Source organism: Juglans regia, chromosome 14, assembly GCF_001411555.2.
Source record: "Juglans regia cultivar Chandler chromosome 14, Walnut 2.0, whole genome shotgun sequence".
Lineage (NCBI taxonomy): Eukaryota > Viridiplantae > Streptophyta > Magnoliopsida > Fagales > Juglandaceae > Juglans > Juglans regia.
In genome coordinates this window covers 15,192,552-15,211,945 of record NC_049914.1, presented here as the reverse complement: position 1 = coordinate 15,211,945, position 19,394 = coordinate 15,192,552, and the positions used below count along the sequence as shown (strand labels likewise).

The 19,394-nt window shown below is 37.6% G+C and overlaps 1 non-coding gene across 1 annotated transcript; it reads right to left on the bottom strand.

The window, feature by feature from the left end:
- Window positions 1-871: 871 nt before the first annotated feature.
- Window positions 872-979, bottom strand: LOC118344619. Its single transcript, XR_004798399.1, has one exon. It is a non-coding gene; the product is annotated as a small nucleolar RNA R71 (small nucleolar RNA).
- Window positions 980-19,394: the final 18,415 nt, after the last annotated feature.

Below are 19,394 nucleotides of genomic sequence, written 5' to 3'. Positions count from 1 at the left end.
ATGTTATGTTTTAAGTCCATGTTATATTTCAAGTTCACGTTCATGCTATGTTTCAAGTCACGTTCATGCTAAGCTTCAGTTTCAGTTTAAGTTATGCCAGTTATGTTATGTTGTATGTCAAGTTATGCTATGATTACTTATGATTTGATTATGCTTTGATGCTTTTACTGCCATGCATGCATCATTAACCTGTGTGGAAGTTTTCCGTTAACTTGCTGAGATTTGTAATCAAATCTCACTATGGTAGTCCCAACTACCATTCCCCCCGAATGGTAGATTTTGTTATAGGATCTGAAGGAGAACCGGGAATCGACCAACTGGAAACGGCCGACTAAGCGACGGTGCGACGTAGATGGTATTACAATAGTTACCTCAGATTACTACTTGTATTGGTGGAGTTCAATCTCCAGCACTCTTTTGATCACAACCTTATGGACTATTATTGTGATCTTAGTTGTTTAGTATGTCGTTAAGTATGGAGTATGTTTTAAGTATTTGGGATATTTTAGTTTGGTGCATAGTATTGCTAAAGAAAAAAAATTATCCGCTGCGAATATTGCATAATGCTAGATGCATGTTAAGAATATTGCATCTTATATGTCATGAACGGGGGCAGGTAACCTTGTGTTGCATGTCTCGACACTTCAAATGTCCGTCCGATCCCAAGCGGAATTTGGGGGCGTCACATCATGTTTCTAGCTAACACTCGTCAACTTGATTTTAAAACAGGGATGATACAACTACTTCCCACCTTTCATGGTTTAGAGGATGAAAATCCTTATTTGCACATTAGGGAGTTTGAGGAAGTAGTTGCGACTTTTCAAAGTCAAAATGCAACTTATGACATTGTGAGACTTAAGGTTTTTCCTTTCTCTTTAAAAAGGAAAATCTCCACCTTTGCACAAAATGATATTGAAACTTTGTATCAGTCATGGGAGAGATTTAATGAGTTGTTGAGTATGTGTCCTCACCATGGGTATAAGAATTGGCGCTTAGTGAGTTATTTGTATGAGGGAGTTACACCTAGAGAGCGTCAATTTGTGGAGATGATGTGTAATGGTGAGTTGCTACAGAAAGATCCTGATGAGGCTATAGAATACCTCAATGAGCTTACTGAAAAAACTCATACTTGGACTAGACTTAGTGCTACAGAGAGCACAAATAGGTCACGACATGCAATAAACCTAAATGGTGGTGGAATTTACCATCTCAGGGAAGAGGATGATAACCTAAAGGCTAAGGTTGAGATGCTCACTAGTGTGGCGCCCCCAGCCCCCGCTTGGGATTGGGCAGTGATCGAAATGCCGGGACATGCAATACATGGCTACATACCCCTCGTATATGACAGATAAGATGCAATGCACCTATGTTTACTAGCAGTATGCAATTAGTCGTAGTGGAATAAGTCATTTAAATGTTGTACCAGATTAAATTAATATCCCAACTTCTTCATTCATAGCTTTCAACCACATGTCTTAGCAATGGAGTATCAAATTCTTTGTTTACACTTTAACATAACAAGTATTTTCTAAAAAGGCCTTAACAAGGAAATCATTAAAGCATCTTTCTAATCTCGGCTATCTCTAAGTAGGTCATGACTAGATCTGTTCTCTCCTCCAGGTTGAGCTCATCCTTTGCCTTCATCATTATCTCGACTTGCTATTCGTGGTCCTGTTAAAGGTTCTATACCATTTCGAGTTGGGAATGGTAGTGGAAACTACCACTGTGAGATTTCGAGAAATTTCAACAAGTAAACACGCAACATACAATAGTTAACACAAGCATACAAGAGGTATATTATGAAATGCGTGCATGGACATGTACTTGACTTATGCACTTGACTAGAACTTGACTTATACACTTGACCATTTTCAAGAGACTTGTAACAGAGACTTTAGTTTTTTAGAAAAATTTCTTAACTTTCTTATTCACGTTGATCTCAATCTGAACTTGCCTTATCAGAACATATCACAAGATTTGCATTGAGTGATCCTTATCATATCGCGAGATTTTCATCAAGTGATTCTTTTCTCCCACTTTTAATGAACTCCAAGGTCAGTTCTACCTTGGAAGGATGGTATTTTCATTTTGATGCTCTCAAGTTTCTTATCTACTCCATCTCGACCCCCTAGGTTTGCCCTAAGTCCTCTTCCACGCCTAACTCCTCTATGTCTACCCAATCCAACTTCAGATGTTAGGTCTTCCACATTCTCACCATATTCTCCATTCTCATACCCATTCTCAATACTAGGCTCATGTTGCCTCCTATCTCTCCCACCTTGCAAATTTCTAATCACTGCTTCTTGATGATCCATACTATCCATCACTTCACCCAATACCAAGTTCAACCGCTCAAACTGTTGTTGCATGGCTTGCAACACAAATGATGAGTTATCTGCCATTCCTTTTGGTTATGAGTTACTCCTATGAGACATCATAATGTGTTGCACAAAAAGAATGTTATTGAAAAACCTCACACACTCCCTTACGTGTTTACACTCGAATAATGCCACTCCACTCGTATCTTGTTCTAAATTGGCTTTTTCCCGATAATAGTCTCACACTCTCTTGCCTTTTATCTCAAGAGTTTTCCTACTCAAGTTCTCTAAGAACTAATTGAACTCAATCAAGATAATGCAACCTTGATTTATCCCAACTAGTAATTAGGTCCAAGAAAACAAGTACAAGAGAAACACGGAAGGAATAAAAGCGACACGAGAATCAAGGAAGTTATATGAATGTAAGAGTAATAACTATAAACAATATACCAACTAGAATGATGAAAGCAGCCCCTTTGATGATAAGGCTTAATAAAAAAAAATTGGATTTTTTTTTTCTCGACGATTTTTTTTTCTTTTCCTTTTTTTTCTTGTCTTTTCACAAATAGATTTGATCACAATCAAGAATAAGCAATTGAGAAAATCCTAACAAATAACTCAAAAACCCTAGGATAAGTGTGATATACGGCAGCCCCTAGAACAACAGATTTCAGCCAACACAAACCCTAGAACAATGAAATTTGGCAGCCCTAAGAACAGTGAAGAGCTTCGGCAGCCACCTTTTTTTTTTTTTTGTAATTAATCCTAGAATAATGAAACCCTAGAATTAAATATGCAAGAAATAAAAGATAGAATCAGACCTGATTGTAAACCTTGCTCTAAATACCAAATGATATGAACCCGCGGGAATCAAATCCCTTGAACCCACAATCAATTTGAAAACTCACCCAAGAATGCCAAAATCAAGTCAACGAATGGAGAATCTAGCCCGATGAGAACTCGTTTTAAGAACCTAGATTATATTAAAATCTAGACCCGTTGAAGAACCCGTCTCAAGAACCCAAATTACAAAAGAGGAATGCCACAAAGGTTGTGATTTACCTTTGATAAGTTCAAAAGTTCAATGAAGAACAAGAGGAGTAAAACTCAACTCACAATGAATAAATTCATCAAATTTTATAAACTTATTAAAATGAGTCTACAAAGGGTATTTAAAGCAGAACCTAATCAAACCTTAGCCAAAATAAAGACTCTTTTACCCAAAATGCCCCTGGATGAACAGTGCCACGGCTACAGTAACGCTACAGTAACCTCTTGAAACCCTAGTTCCTAAAAATTAACTTTCCAAATAAGCCCTTAGCCAAAATACAAGGCCTTCCCAAAAACCCTAGTTCATAAGAAATAATAACTTTCTCAACTTGCCTTTGAATTGGTGCCCCCCTTATGTCCTTCTCATAATAAATCTAATTATTCTAAACTAATAAAATAAGTCATTTAAATGAATTAAAAAAGTTGGGCTCTTGCTAGACTCATCCCAAGTGGATTGTATCGCCTCATTGATCTTCTTGCCTATTGATCTTGTGATTGATCCATCTGGAACTTGCAAAAGATCTTTACGACTAAGCTTACTTTGGTTCTCTTCAGAATGAGAGCATGTAAAATCCGAGAATGACAAAAGAGAAAAGCCTCTTGGGTGTGACTCCTCTCCCTTTATATAGAGTTCTCCAACTAAATCTCATTGGTTGATAGTGACCCATTGCATGAAGGACAAATGGTGCCTTTTCTGATGAATGTAGGACAAGTGGCACTTTCTCTGATGCATGTAAGACAAGTGGCGCCTTTTGCTAGGCTATAAGGAACACAAAAATATTCTTGAAAAGAATAATCTTGCCAAGTGGTGTGGCTCCTTGGAAATTTGAAATATCCCTCATCATTGCTTTTCCTAGAAAAGCTAGGAATATTCTTGCATAGACGCCATGTGTCAAAGCCCCTCCTTTGTCTCTCCTTGGGAAATCCAAAAGATCCTTTGTATGAGTGACACGTGGCGTGGCATCTTGTCAAAATTTGAAATCTTAAGAGGCTCCTTGGGTATGCTCCCCCATATGGTCCATATTCAATGAATCTTTAGGGCAAAATTGACATTTGATAAATCATAACCCTAGGCTTGAACCTTGTAGACTTGTGCATGTTCCCCATGCGCCTCTTCCTTTTCCCATGTATCTTTTCCTTTTTTCCTTGTGTCTCTTCCTTTTCCCATGTATCTTTTCCTTTTCCCATGTGTCTCTTCCTTTTCTCATGTGTCTTTTCCTTTTCCCATGCATGTCCCTTACTCTTCCCTAAGCAAAAAGCTTCTTCTTCCTATGCATGTTCCCTAGGTTGCTCTCCCACTTCCTTATACTTCTCAAGAACTCAAAACATGACATGTGGCAATGTGGTGGCTAAAACCCTATGGGTACAAGGGTAATTTTTGTGCATTGTCTCTTTCACTCCCTTATAGAACCTTTTCCTCTACTTATGCATGAATGACAAATGGCAAAATATCAGAAAATAACTTGAGTGAGCGTGTGGCTTAGGGATCCAAAAGTCTCTTAGTGTTCCAATGTAAATCCTTTAGAAATTCTCACATTTGTCTTTCCTATGCAAAATCTTCTTGGAACTCTCCACTAAGAACAAGTGGCGGAGGTGGAAGTGCTTGGGAGGGTGAGTGGCATACACAACTCTTTGGAACTCACAAAAATCTTGTTGGTGCTTGTGTAGTCCATTGGGATTCCCGAAACCATGTCCCCTCATTTTCCTTGTCCACTTTTACATCTAGGTTCAATGTATCTAGATGTGAGGTGTGCATGCAACATATGTGGCATGTGGGTAGGTGCAATGGGTGTGTGCCCTAAGTGTGTGCTGAACTCTACATCCTCCTCCATCTCCTTAGCTTCTTCTAAAAACCTTCAAGCAGTTTGCCAAGTGGCACCAATGTGCTAACTTAGGTGCTTCTTCCCTAGGTTCCACTTCCTTATGCAAGATTTTGCCATTTCCCAAAACAAAACGCTTCATCTTTCATTGCATGCATGACACTTGGCCAACTCTTCTAGAAAGTTGAAACCTCCCTTGCTTCTTCCACTTTTTCTTTGAGAAATCCAATGCATGCTTGACAAGTGTCATCCTTGTCTTTTACCAAAGTTTCAAATGAGAAGTGATTTTCCAAAAATGACCAAAAACTCCTTCTTGAAGCCAAGTGGCGTCATATCCTTACCTAGAGGGTAAACTTGGGCCTTCCAAAGCCAAAGTCCTTAATAGGCCAAATTCATATGGGTCTTTTCTTCTATTTTTCTCTTGTGGGCTTTTTAACTTAGAACTCCAATATCCAATCCAACAAAAATAGAAAGTGGCTGATATGAACCCGCGGGAACAGAATTCCTTGAACCCACAATCAATTTGAAAACTTTCCAAGAAAGCCAAAATCAAGTCAACGGATGGAGAACCTAGACCCGATGAGAACTTGTTTCAAGAACCTAGATTATATTAAAATCTAGACCCGTTGAAGAACCTGTCTCAAGAACCCAAATTACAAAGGAGGAACGCCACAAAGGTTGTGATTTGCCTTTGATAAGTTCAAGAGTTCAATCAAGAACAAGAGGAGAAAACTCAACTCACAAATAAAATTCAATATTGTCTAATCTCTCAAATGAGGCTACAAATGAGGCTACAATATTGAATCAAGTGGATCAAAATTGGTTCTTCTTCTTTCAGACTCATCTTGAGTGTTGGGCTCTTGCTGGCTTCATCCCAAGTGGATTGCACCAATCCTTGCATTGCTTCCTTGATCTTCTTGGCCCTTGATCTTGTAATTGACCCATCTGGAACTTGCAAAGGATCTTTAAGAGTAGGCCCACCTTGATTCCTATCAGTGGCTTAAAGAATTCTTCCAATACTTAGCCAATAACTCAAATAAATAAATAAATAAATAAATAGATAAATAATATCCACTAGAATTACGAATGGAATCTTAGCGAAAATCTAGGTCATCACAACTAGGGAGCTAGATGTGTTAAGGACTAAGGACTTAAAGTCAACATACGTGACTAATCATTCATAGTCTTTTGGACCATATTTTGTGTGTGGCGGGGTAGATCACCTCGCCCAAGAGTGTCTCACATTTGTTGAGATAAGAGAAATGTATGAGGAGTAATATAATGCCTTAGGTATGTACAATAAACCTTTAACAGCTTTCTCTAATACTTATAATCCGGGATGGTGCAATCACCCCAATTTTAGCTAGAAGTCTGAAAACCAGCTGCCTGCACAACCCCCTAGATCATATCTTGCACCATATCATACACCTTCATCCTCTAGGAGTCCTTTAGAAGACACTCCACATGCTTTTATTGAGGCACATGGTAAGAATAACCAAAAGTTTGAATCTTTGATTACATAGGTTGTTGAAGAAAACAAGGAGATAAAGAGCCAAGTGTCCAAATTGATGAGCTCCTTGAGTGTGAATGAGCGAGGTGAGTTCCCTTCTCGAGCTCAGTCTGCATCCCATGGTCAACACATGGTGCAAGAGAATGTGAAGGATGTGAATGTGATTGCTACACGAAGTGGTAAGTCATTACACATTCCAACAACGAACAAATCAGAGGATGTGGAAAAGAATCAAGATAGTAGTCATGCCGAGCTGCCCAAGGAACTTGAGGTGAGAAAGAGTCATGTTAAGGTACCATTCCCTCAAACTTTAAAATCAAGCAAGCGAACTCTGGATCCTAAAAATGAAATCTTAGAGAATCAAAGGCAAGTAAAAATCAATCTTCCTCTTTTGCATGTGATTAAACAAGTTCCTACTTATGCAAAAGTTCTCAAGGATTTGTGTACAGTTAAGAGGAAGCACCATGTGAAGAAGAAAACGTTCCTAACAACGCAAGTTAGTGCTTTAATTGAGCAGCGAATTCCTCCCAAGTACAAGGATCCTGGTTGTCCAACCATTGCATGCAACATTGGAAATCATGAGTTTGGGCAAACTTTGCTAGATTTAGGAGCTAGTGTGAATTTAATGTCATATTCTATTTATTTGTAATTTAGGTTGGGAGAAATCAAACCAACCACTATGGTATTGCAATTTGATACTACTTATAAAATTCCTTTGATTTTAGGTAGCATTTCCTTACCACTACTAATGCTCTTACTAATGCAGGAATGAGCTCAAGAAGCTGTGTTTTGGAAACATGACTCTCAAGGTGAATATCTTCCATATTGCAAAACAACCAGAAGATGATGACGTGAGCCACCAGACATACATGATTGACTCACTCATGGATAAGGGAGCTTCTACAGCTCATGATTTTGATCCTCTTGAGTATTTTCTTATTAATTCTGAGTTTGATTCTATCAGTGATCCATCAGATGTAATTGATATTTGTGTTGCTATTTTATAGATTTTAGGATTATGGCACTCGGGCATAGCAACCGAAGTTTGAGGAGTTGTCTGAGAAAGGTGAAAAACAAATTCCTTCAAGTGTGGAAGCACCCAAAGTTGAATTGAAGCCTCTGCCTAAGGGTTTAAAGCATGCTTTCCTTGGCCCAGGTGATACTTTTCCTATTATTATCTCATATAAATTGTCTGAGTCTCAAGGTGAAGAATATATTTGGACCCTAAGTGAGCATAATTCAGCCTTAGGCTAGAGCATTGCTGATATAAAATGTGTTAGTCCCCTAGTCTGTTCTCATAAAATTAATTTGAAGGAAGGAACTAGCCCTCGTAGAGACCCCCAGCGTAGGCTTAATCCCACTATGAAAGAAGTGTTAAAACTATTAGATGCATGAACCATATATCGTATTGCTGATAGTAAATGGGTAAGTCCTACACAGGTTAAAAAGTCAGGTGTTATTGTGGTGAAGAATGACCTGGGAGAGTTAATCCCTACAAAACTTGTAGCTGGGTGGTGGATGTGCATTGATTACAGAAAATTGAATGCTACCACCCGTAGATGCCATTTTCCTCTCCCTTTTCTTGCTCAAATTCTTGAGCGTGTGGCTGGTCATCCTTTCTATTATTTCTTGTATGGTTATTTTGGTTATTATCAAATTGAAATTGTATTAGAAGACCAAGATAAAACCACTTTCACTTATCCTTTGGTACTTATGCTTTTCATAGAATGCCATTTGGATTGTGTAATGCACCTTTTACTTTTCAACGTTGCATGATGAGCATTTTTAGTGGCATGGTTGAAAATTACATGGAAGTTTTTATGAATGACTTGACTATTTTTGGATCTTCTTTTGATGCATACTTATTGAATTTAGAGAGAGTGTTGACTCGTTGTGAGGAGAAATAATTGGTTTTGAATTGGAAAAATGTCACTTTATGGTACCTTCAGGTATTGTCTTATGGCATATTATTTCTTCTAAGGGATAGAGGTTGTTCAATCTAAGATTGAATTAATCTCTAAGTTGCTTACACCTCTGGCCACCTGCCAATCAGGGATGATTTTCCCAATGAGCATTTACTTTCTATCACTTCTCTACCATGGTTTACTCATATTGTGAATTATTTGGCTGCAGTGAGATACTGATGGGTTGAAGCGCTCAGAACAAGAGGAAGTTCATGACTAAGGTACGTAATTTCTATTGGGATGACCCTTTTCTTTTCAAATACTACCTTGACCAAATTTTGAGGCATTGCATCCCTGATGAGGAGATTGCTAACGTCTTGGAATTTTGTCACTCCCAAGCTTTTGAGGGCCACTTTTCAATGAAGAAAACCATTGCAAAAATTTTGCAATATGAATTTTATTGGCTCACCTTTTTTAAGGATGCAAATATCTAATGAGTTATGTCCCATCGTAATATGATGCCCTTAAACTCAATTTTAGTGATTGAAATTTTTTATTGTTGGGGCATTGATTTTATGGGACCATTTCCTCATTCTTTTGGATATCAATATACTATTGTGGCAATAGATTATGTGTCAAAATGGGTAGAGGCAACAGCTTGTAGGAGCAATGATAATAGGACGATAATTAAATTTCTCAAAGAGAATATGTTATCTCGATTTGGTACATCACGTGCTATCATTAGTGACCGGGGTATGCATTTTTGCAACCATTCTTTTAAAACTTTGATGAAAAAATATGGGGTAGTACATAAGATCTCTATTGCCTACTACCCCTAGACAAGTGGACAGGTAGAACTTCAAACAAGGAAATTAAGCAAATTTTAGAAAAAACAGTCAACACAGTTTGCAAAGATTGGTCTTCGAGACTAGTTGATGTGCTTTGGGCCTACTGTACAATTTTCAAAACTCCTTTAGGCATGTCACACCTTATAGGCTTGTTTTTGAAAAACCTTGCCACTTACCTATGGAGCTTGAGCATCGAGCTTATTGGGCTATCAAACATTTCAATTTCGATATGGGAGAAGCATGTAAGTTTAGAAAATTTCAATTGACTGAGTTAGAGGAATTGAGAAATGATGCTTATGAGAACTCTAGAATCTATAAGACTAAAATGAAAGTGTTTCATGATAAAAATATTTTGAGAAAAATTTTTAAACCTAATGATCGAGTGTTCTTATATGATTCTAAACTCCACAAGCATCCAGGAAAACTTCAGTCTAGGTGGACCGGCCCTTTCGTAGTGAAGAATGTTTTTGCAAATGGGGTGGTAAAAATAGAGGATCCTAAGGATGGTCGGATCTTTTAAGTAAATGATCAATGCCTTAAAGTATTAATTGATAGGCAAGTTTCGGAAGTGGAAGACATTCCATTCCGTTTGTGGATTCAGTCTATCAACCTTGACCACACTATGCCGGTATGTTTTTCTCTATTTGTTTTGTTTTATTTTTGTTTTCTCTTATTTTCTTTCTTTTCCTTTTTGTTTGCTGTTATTTTCCTTATTTTTGTTTACAGGTTTGTTTCATTTTGTCATTTTAGGTTACTATCTTTGGTGCTTAGTGAGCTACCCACGTCACTCATCAGGTGTATTCTACCATTTTTAGCTACTCCTCATTCAATTTTGAGTCTTAAACATTGAGGACAATGTTTCATTTAAATTGGGGGTGGTAGTACAAATTCAGTATTTAAAATACTTGTTGGAGCTCTGTGGCATATTTTCACATGTCAATTTTTTTAAAATTTGCATTATACGTGCGTCATTTTCACATGTGTACTCATTTTCATTCATAGCCATTTTCGTGAATTCATCAAACCCACCATAATAATTTTTTGCTGAAACATTCACAGAACCCCTAATGCACTCATCCAAGCTTTGTGGGTAATATGATGGTTTGACACATGTAGCTAGAGAACACTTTTACTTAAGTTTTCATGTAAGTTTTGAAGAGGATTGAGAGCCTACAAATGCAGTAAATTGTGATAAGCGTTCAATGATCTATTGAATTGGACACTTCTTTTGAGAATATCATTACAGGTGGATATACTTGGGATATGACGAAGGTCAATTTAGGATTATCATTTGAACCTTTCAAGCCAACCATTTCAATTATAAATCCATAGTAGCCAACTTTGAGCCAAGAAACACATAATTTTTTTCATTCATATACCTACATTATCTAAACCTCTCCACATTAGAGTATAACCTATACATTGATTTTCTTTACCATTGTTACTTCCAAGTGTGTACTAGATGTGATTTTTTTTTTCCAAGGAATAAAAAAAGAGAGAAAAAAGGGAAGAACATGAGTTACAAGGTATTCAAGTGAGTGAGCTTCAAAGGCAAAAATGCCAAGGCTGGGTAGAAATAACAGAATATTAGGGTGACATATACTTGTTCACCAATTTGTTGAGCTGAAAAATAAAAAAGTGACAAATGAAAAAAAAAGGCATTATTCGATGATTTAAAAGGTTGAAGAGTACATCAAGTGAGAGATGTGGTTTATTGAGATGTTCAATAAGATTCTTTAGGTTTGTACTTGGAAGTTTTTGAATCCTTTTTTTTTCCTTGTCATATAGCCTAATCTAAACCATCTTACAACCTTTTGTTTTGACTGTTTTGATTCCAAGTAAGCCTGTGAAAACAATAGTTGAGTTCTCATTTGTTAGTGTTCTTATCATAAGATCAATGCTTACTTGTTGCTTGTCATAATTACCTAAATCTCAATGTGATTGTGTGTACACCACTTGTCAACTCCATAGAGAGAACCCTTACACAAAACGCTATTGTACCCATGAGTTATGGAGTTGAACATTTTGCTTAAGACGGTTAGCGGTAAGATGGTTATGGCTTGGAGAACACGCACACACTTTGTGAATTGCTATAAGTGGATTGATCTTGATGGGTTATTGGATTCCTTAGTTTGTTTTGATATGTGAATCTAGAAAATGTGAATTGGTGGCCTATTTTAGTGATTATCATCTCTTTCATCTTCTTAGCATAGAAATTGCTAGGGACTAGCAATAAGCAAGTTGAGGGGTGTGATGAGTATACAAAACTGCACTCTAAATACCCTATTATTGGACTAAAATTCTAAAATGTGAATATAAATCATAAGAATTAATGTATATTCTTGAATTGAATTTCTATTTACTTTGGGATACTCCTAAGCAGATTTTTATGTTTAATTTCAGGGTTTATAAAAGAGCAAGTCAAAACCAAGTCAAATAAAAAGGAGGACTTTCATGTGAGTAAGACGTTTGAACAACTTAAGAACTTTCAAAGAGTATAGGACTCTTCAAATAAGGATAATAATGGGATTTGAGAGTAATTCGGATCAGAGTCAAAAACGCGCTAGGTGACAACATGGATATACTTTAGTATTTTGATCGTAACTTTCCACTGACATATCGGATTGATGCGATTTGTGATGCATTGAAAAGCTATCTTAAAGGCCTACAAACTTGTCTCTAATAAGGATTTCTAAATTCTAATGCCTGAAGCGCCTACGTGGCTACTAAAATTTAGGCTATTTTTTATGTGGGAATCATGAAGACGAGTTTCTTTTCTATCATATATAAGCATATCATTAGCACGAAATTCAGAGATTTGTTTGGAGGCAGACAACTCAATTCTAAAGAGAGGAGAAAAATACTATTTCTATTTATGATATGAACCCGCGGGAATGGAATCCCTTAAACCCACAATCAATTTGAAAACTCCCCAAGAAAGCCAAAATCAAGTCAAATAGATGGAGAATCAAGACCTGATGAGAACTCGTTTCAAGAACCTAGATTATATTAAAATCTAGACCCGTTGAAGAACCCGTCTCAAGAACCCAGATTACAAAGGAGGAACGACACAAAGGTTGTGATTTACCTTTGATAAGTTCAAAAGTTCAATTAAGAACAAGATGAGATAAACTCAACTCACAATGAATAAATTCATTAAATTTCATAAACTTCATAATAATGATTAGAATGAGGCTACATAGAGTATTTAAAGCAAAACCTAATGAAACCCTAACCAAAAGAAAGCCCCATCTTCCAAAAGTGCCCCTGGATGAACAGTGCCGCGGCTACAGTGCCATGCTACAGTAACTCGGCTACAGTAATCCTAACCCTAGTTCAATAAAATAATAACTTTCTCAATATGCCCTTGCATAGGCTCCCTTAAGTGCTTCTCATAATAAACTCAATTATTGTAAACTAATAACATAAGTTCTTTAAATGAATTAAATAAGTTGAAACCCTTCAAGAGCTCAAAGCCTTTAAGTCTTGTCGTTGCCCTCTTCCGTAGCTAATCAAATGAATTAAAACTAGATCTTCATCATTCAAGCCCCATCTTGAATATTGGGCTCTTGCTAAATTTGTCCCAAGTGGATTGCATCAATCCTTGCATTGTCTCCTTGATCTTTTTGGCCCATCTGGAAGTTGCAAATGATCTTTAAGACTAGGCCCATCTTGGTTCCCATCAATTTATTTTTAGTTCTTCTATGGAGAACTAAATCTTGGGTAAAACCTAAGGTGGAAATTGATTGGTGAAAATACTTTGACTTTATTTCAATTCATATATTAAGCTTTATTGTTTAAGAATTTAGGATTTAATTCTCCAATATTTTGGATATTATAAGTTTGAGACAATTGTATTAAATCTTGTTATGGTTTGATCGTGTTGAGCTATATGATTATGAATATATAATTGTGACTTAAACAAGCTTTCATACCAATGATGTAATCTTTTGCTGCACAATTGTATATGAACATAGGATCGTCTTTAGATTTGATATTCATTTTTATATATGAAAACCGTGGTTTGTAAAGGGAGAATAGATTCTAGAGTTAAATTTGAGAAAGTAGATAAATATAATATCATATCTTCTGATTAGGAATTTTGTACTATAATTCTTAATTGTGTATATCATTTGGATTGAAAAAGTTAAAGTATTGAATCTGGTTGATGGAAGCCCAAAAATTTACTTGCCTTCGTATCTTTGCTCTAATCTCATTTTAATTACGTATTTTAGGTAGAATTTTCAAATTCTTGTCATATTATAATTTGACATTTTCTTTTAATCTTGCGTCTTGTTGTGTTTCTTCCAACTCCCTATGGATCGACACCCTGAACTATACTATAACAATGTGTACTAGTTTTGGTGTAATCAGGTACCATCGACATAACACACAGCATAGGAAGCATCATATACCCAGCTGACTCACCATCCTATAAATACCTCATTTTCTCCTTCACAAAAAAATTTTCAAAGTTTTCAGTCATTTTATATCTTTCTTTGTGATGCCCCAAAACTCCTACTTGGGATTTGATAGTAATTGAAGTGTCCCGACATGTAACACTAGATTACATATCCATTGTATATGAATATTAACATTCAATGCACCTAACATGTTTATAATAATATGAATAAATCGCAGTGGAAAAAAGGGTCTTAAACCAATAATTATGGTATCAAATTAAGACTTCTATTTCATCCCAACATAATATGTCTTTAACAAGACCTTACATCAGAATTTGGGTCAACATTGACCTCTCATGAACCACAAAACTTAACATATTGTTATATGCTGCATAGTTAATAACATTATCATTCTTCCTCTAAGATCTCCTTAAGGTCTGTTATCAAGTGTTGTATGAGCTTTAAAAAGAAAATTAGTCTTCGATCATCTCAGGCGAATCGTCCATCTTGTTTGTTCTCTTCTAAACCCGTTACAACTTCTACCATTCCGGGAGAGAATGATAGTGGGACTACTATAGTGAGGTTCCTAAAAATCTCAGCAAGTTATACCACAAACATATATAGAGATAACATATATATGATTAGAGTAAACATGAACATGTATGCATTGAACGTATGAACTTGTATGCATTGAACGTATGAACGTGCATTTTCATGAAAGTGTAATTTTCCCTCATCAAGATTTTTTTTCATAAAACATGAGACTTGTAACAAGATAGCATGCATAAAAATTTTCATTTCTTTCCTAGTTCTTGCTCGGTCTTTTCTCATTCTTGTACGTTCTTATGGATACCTCACATGCCTCCATAAACCATGTACATCTGTTGGTTACCGCACACATCACATGCCTTTCGACCAACTGTGAATACGTCATAGAAAAAATGCTCATGTAATCGAAACGCCTTTCACCATGAGCATTCTTTAGGTTTTGGTAGATCTAATCACCTTCACCAAAATTTTTTAACTGTTTCGACAGATCGTAATGCCTTCACTGTAAGCATTTATTTCGTTAGGTACTACGACTTCGCTCCGGAAACCTTTCGGTCTCGTTCGAAGCCCATTGGTTTTTTTCGTCAATCCAAGGGATACCTTTCCATCTTTAGTCACTCCAAAGTGGATATAGGAGTTCCATAAGAATATTACCACATCCTAGCATTGGGGTCATGACAAAAATGTTTCCTTTAATGATGACATGTGATCATAGCATGACATGTGCATGAACATGAAATGATGACATGTGATCATAGCATGACATGCAACATGATACATATACAATGATCGCAACATGTGAACATCTTGAAATAATTAGAGCATATCACTTGAATATGGCTTGCAATAATCAGAACATGCGACATAGGCAAAACTTGAAATAATCAGAACACATGCAACATTTACACATAAATATAAATACATTATATAAGAGTAAGTTAGAGGCTAACTTATAAACTTTATGTTTAACGATAGGGTGCCAGGTTGCAAGAGTGTTTCTTAGTGTTATAACTATTTCAAAAAACATACAAAGAAATGTAAGCTAATCCATTAACTAATGGAACATAAAACACACTTCCTAAGTAGTGACTATCCACTTAGGTCTATTTGGCCATGATCAAACCTACATCACCCATTCATTTATTTCCCTTAAACGCAATCTTAATCTCCATACAATCAGGTTACTCAAAGACATACAAAGTTAAACACCCTAATTTGTTCGGAATACCATCATGCTCCTAACACAAGATTTCTCATTAACATTTTTCAACTTAGAATTCGAAACCACTTTGAGAAAAACCCTTTGTGAACACGAAACCATAGAACTTAAAGCATGCTTAAATATGATCCAAAAGCTTCCACACCATCACCCAAACTTTCCTAACCCATAAATGATATTCCATCCTTTCTTTCTTTGAATCTTACACAAAAATAGTAAAATATCAAACACCCCTTTCAACTAACATGCCAACTGAATCCTTGAACCCACATAGACTCCAAATGCTTTCACATCCTCACTCCATGAAATCAGAGAAAGTATAGAGGATAAGGCTAGCTTACCGAGCTCAGCTAGGCTTGGTTGCACCACTTCAATCACCAACTTTCGGTTCTAGCTAAGTGTGTGTGAGTTGCTATGGATTGAAGAAAAAAACGCTGCAAATCCTTGGATGTGTGTGTGAAGAGAGAAGATGAGAGGAGTGGAAGAGAATTCACAAATGACTTTTCGGTTTTCCCTTCAGGGTGTAGGTTGGATATAAATGTTAGGGTTTAAATATCCTCCACAAAAAAAGCTCTCTCTCTCATCATTGCTTCGGGTGCCAAATTCGAAGTCCTCATTAGGCAGGTTAAAGGGCACCAAAACCGACTTGTGCAGGAAGCACAAGTGGTGGGTTAGGGCACAAAGAGTGGCTGGCGTGTGGCTTTCTTCTCCCACAAGTTTTGTATTCTAGTGGACCAATAGAAAATTTTTGTCACTAATGGTTGCACTATCCCAAATATATAGGGAAGAATATGTTGAAGCCTAATAGGCTCAGGTGGGCGGCAAGGTGCATGCCTGGAGCCCTCCATTAGATGCTCAGGATTGGCCCTTGTGGCCTCATCATCACGTTGCAAGTTTCCACGAGCTCCCTATTAAATACCTTACAACTTCCCATAATCATGAATTACTCTTCATTAATTGTAATCCAACTTCCCACAAATCATTAATGATGCCTTATTAGATGCAACGACTTTCCCAGAGTCCCTTAATGACTCTTATCAAAAGCCTAACCATTACAAGGGGTGGGCGGCGAAATGGAGAGACTTGGGGGTGAGATTCGGCCAACCCCTTTCCATCTTCCCATGCATTCAATGTGCCACCTTCATAAATAAAAATCTAGTCTAAATGATTGCCCTAATTAATCATTATCTTCCTAAAAACCCTAGAGTAGCTTGGGCAGCATAAGCCATTTATGGCATGAGGACCACCAAATCTGAAAAGTTGTTGGGGAGGGCTCTCTTGCCACGTGTTAAGTAAGATGATACCAAGAAATCTAAGGTGACTTAGCCCTAGGTTGAAATAGCTAATACCTTTTGTCTACGGGGCCATAAATGATTGGATATCCCAAAATGGAATGACAAAGTGATTTCCATAGGTAAACTTTGAATTGGGCCGTTTCATAAGCTACTCTGAGCTATCTTAGGCCTAAAGTCCATTTCCTTATGCAATTATTCGAATCCAAAGATTAATGAGCGAAACTTCTAAGTTCTCGCTTTGGCTTGGGGCATTACATCATTTCCCTTAAAAAAAACATTTCGTCCTCAAAATCGCATAGTCTATACGAAAACAAAAGATAGGTCCTTCTCTCTCTGAGTGTAAGGTTCTCTCTCTAAGTTTCTTTGTAAACCTAGAGACTGGTCCTCCCAGACTTTTGTCTGTGCAGGATAGGAAATGGAAAGTGTTCTGTCAAAACTATGCGAGGGACTAAAGCTAACGGAAGAAGAACAACAGAAGGTGGTGGTTAGTAATGAAGAGGTGATAATATCAGAAGCCAAGAGTAAACACTGTTTCATGATGATGGTGATAACAGACAAGGAAGCAAATAGAGGTGCTCTTAGAAACACTATGGCACGAGTGTGGCAGATAGAAGGGTAGGCTATTTTCAAAGAAGTAGGGAGGAATAAGTTCCTGGTGGAGTTGAAGGAGAGAGCTGATAAGAAGAGAATCATGCAAGGAAGACCTTGGTCTTTTGACAAAAATATAATCTGCCTGCAGGATTGTGAAGGCCACGAGTCCTGGAAGGAAATGCAGTTTCAGCATGAACCTTTTTGGGTCCAATGTCACGATCTTCCTTTTGCTGGAATGAATGCTAACACTAGACTTAACCTGGGCAAGTCAATGGGGGAGGTACTCATGGTGGACACGGATGATAGTGGGGTATGCTGGGGCAGTTTCTTAAGGTTAAGAGTAATGATTGACCTTACAAAACCTTTGGCGAGAGGGAGAGTTCTAACTCTCGGGAATGCAAAGTACTGGATTCCATTCAAATACGAAAGGTTACCAAACTTCTGTTATCACTGTGGGAAGATCAAGCATGTTACTGGAATGTGCGACCAACTCGATAAAGGAAAAGCCAGCTTGGAAGGCTTCAATCAACAATAAGGTGCATGGCTAAGAACCAGTCCAAAATCAATTTTTGCTGAGGGCTCTCAATCCAGAAAGGAAACAAGTCAGGGCAGGATGTCGGGTCATGACTAGAGAAAGGGAGATAGAGAGATACAGCAGGAAAAAGAAGCACCAGAGGGAAGAGAGGAGAGTGTAATGGCGGGAACTGAGGAGGTACAAGAGGCGGGAAACAAGGGAGGTAGCTTCGACTCTCAGAGTAAAGCTGACATATCCTGCGAAAAGAGAGGAACAAGTGTTTCAGTAGAAGCCACATTGGGAAAGGAAGTAACCGAAATAGAAACAGGGGATTAGAGATCAAGTTCTAAGCTAAGGACAATTGAGAAACCAAAGGTGGTCCATGCACAGTTTCCTGAAGAGGGTGACTCCCCGGCACAGGTCAACAATGTAATTTCTCATAGGGACAAAGTTCAAACAGGCAAGTGGAAGAGGAAAGCACGTGCTAGACTAGTCAGCAATGAAATACAGAACATTCCGTGTGACATGGAGTTGGATAAGCCTAGCAAAGCAAGGAAAAGAAAAAGTTAAACAGACAAAGTAAGGCTGACTGGTAAAAGAAGTAAACAGATTCATGTGGAGGAGGGAGAAGAGTGTGTGTTCAAGGCAGTGGCTGCTATGCAGCAGTGCCAATCCCCATGAAATTGCTAAGCTGGAACTGCCGAGGGCTTGGGAACCCTCGGACAGTTAATGAACTTCACCTATTGGTGAAGGAAAGCTCCCCATCTGTCATTTTCTTATCAGAAACCAAAGGAAACAGATGTAATATGGAGAAAGTGAGGAACAAGCTGGGAATGGAGCAAAGTTTTGTGGTCGACAGCATGGGTAAAAGTGGAGGTCTTGCAATGTTCTGGAAATCTGAGGTAAATGCTCAACTTCTTTCTTACTCTAATAGTCATATCTCTTTGACAATCCTACCTGAGAATAGTGGGCAACCCTGGAGACTCTCGGGGTTTTATGGTAATCCTGCCACTGACAAAAGGAAAGCTAGTTGGAGTCTCCTTAGAATGCTTAAACCCAAGTCTCCAATGGCCTGGTTATGCATAGGAGATTTCAATGAGATTTTGAGCAATGATGAGAAGTATGGGGAAGCCACCAGACCTTTTGCTCAAATGGAATGTTTCAGAGTAGCTCTTGATGAATGTGAATTGAGTGATCTTGGTTACATAGGCTCTAAGTACACATGGAGTAACAATAGGGAGGGGGGAGCATTTACCAAAGAAACATTGGATCGAGCAATGGGAAACGGGGAATGGCCATTACAATTCATCAACAGTGAGGTTTTAGTGTTACCTGCCCTCAATTCAGACCACTCTCCTTTGTTGATAACCTGT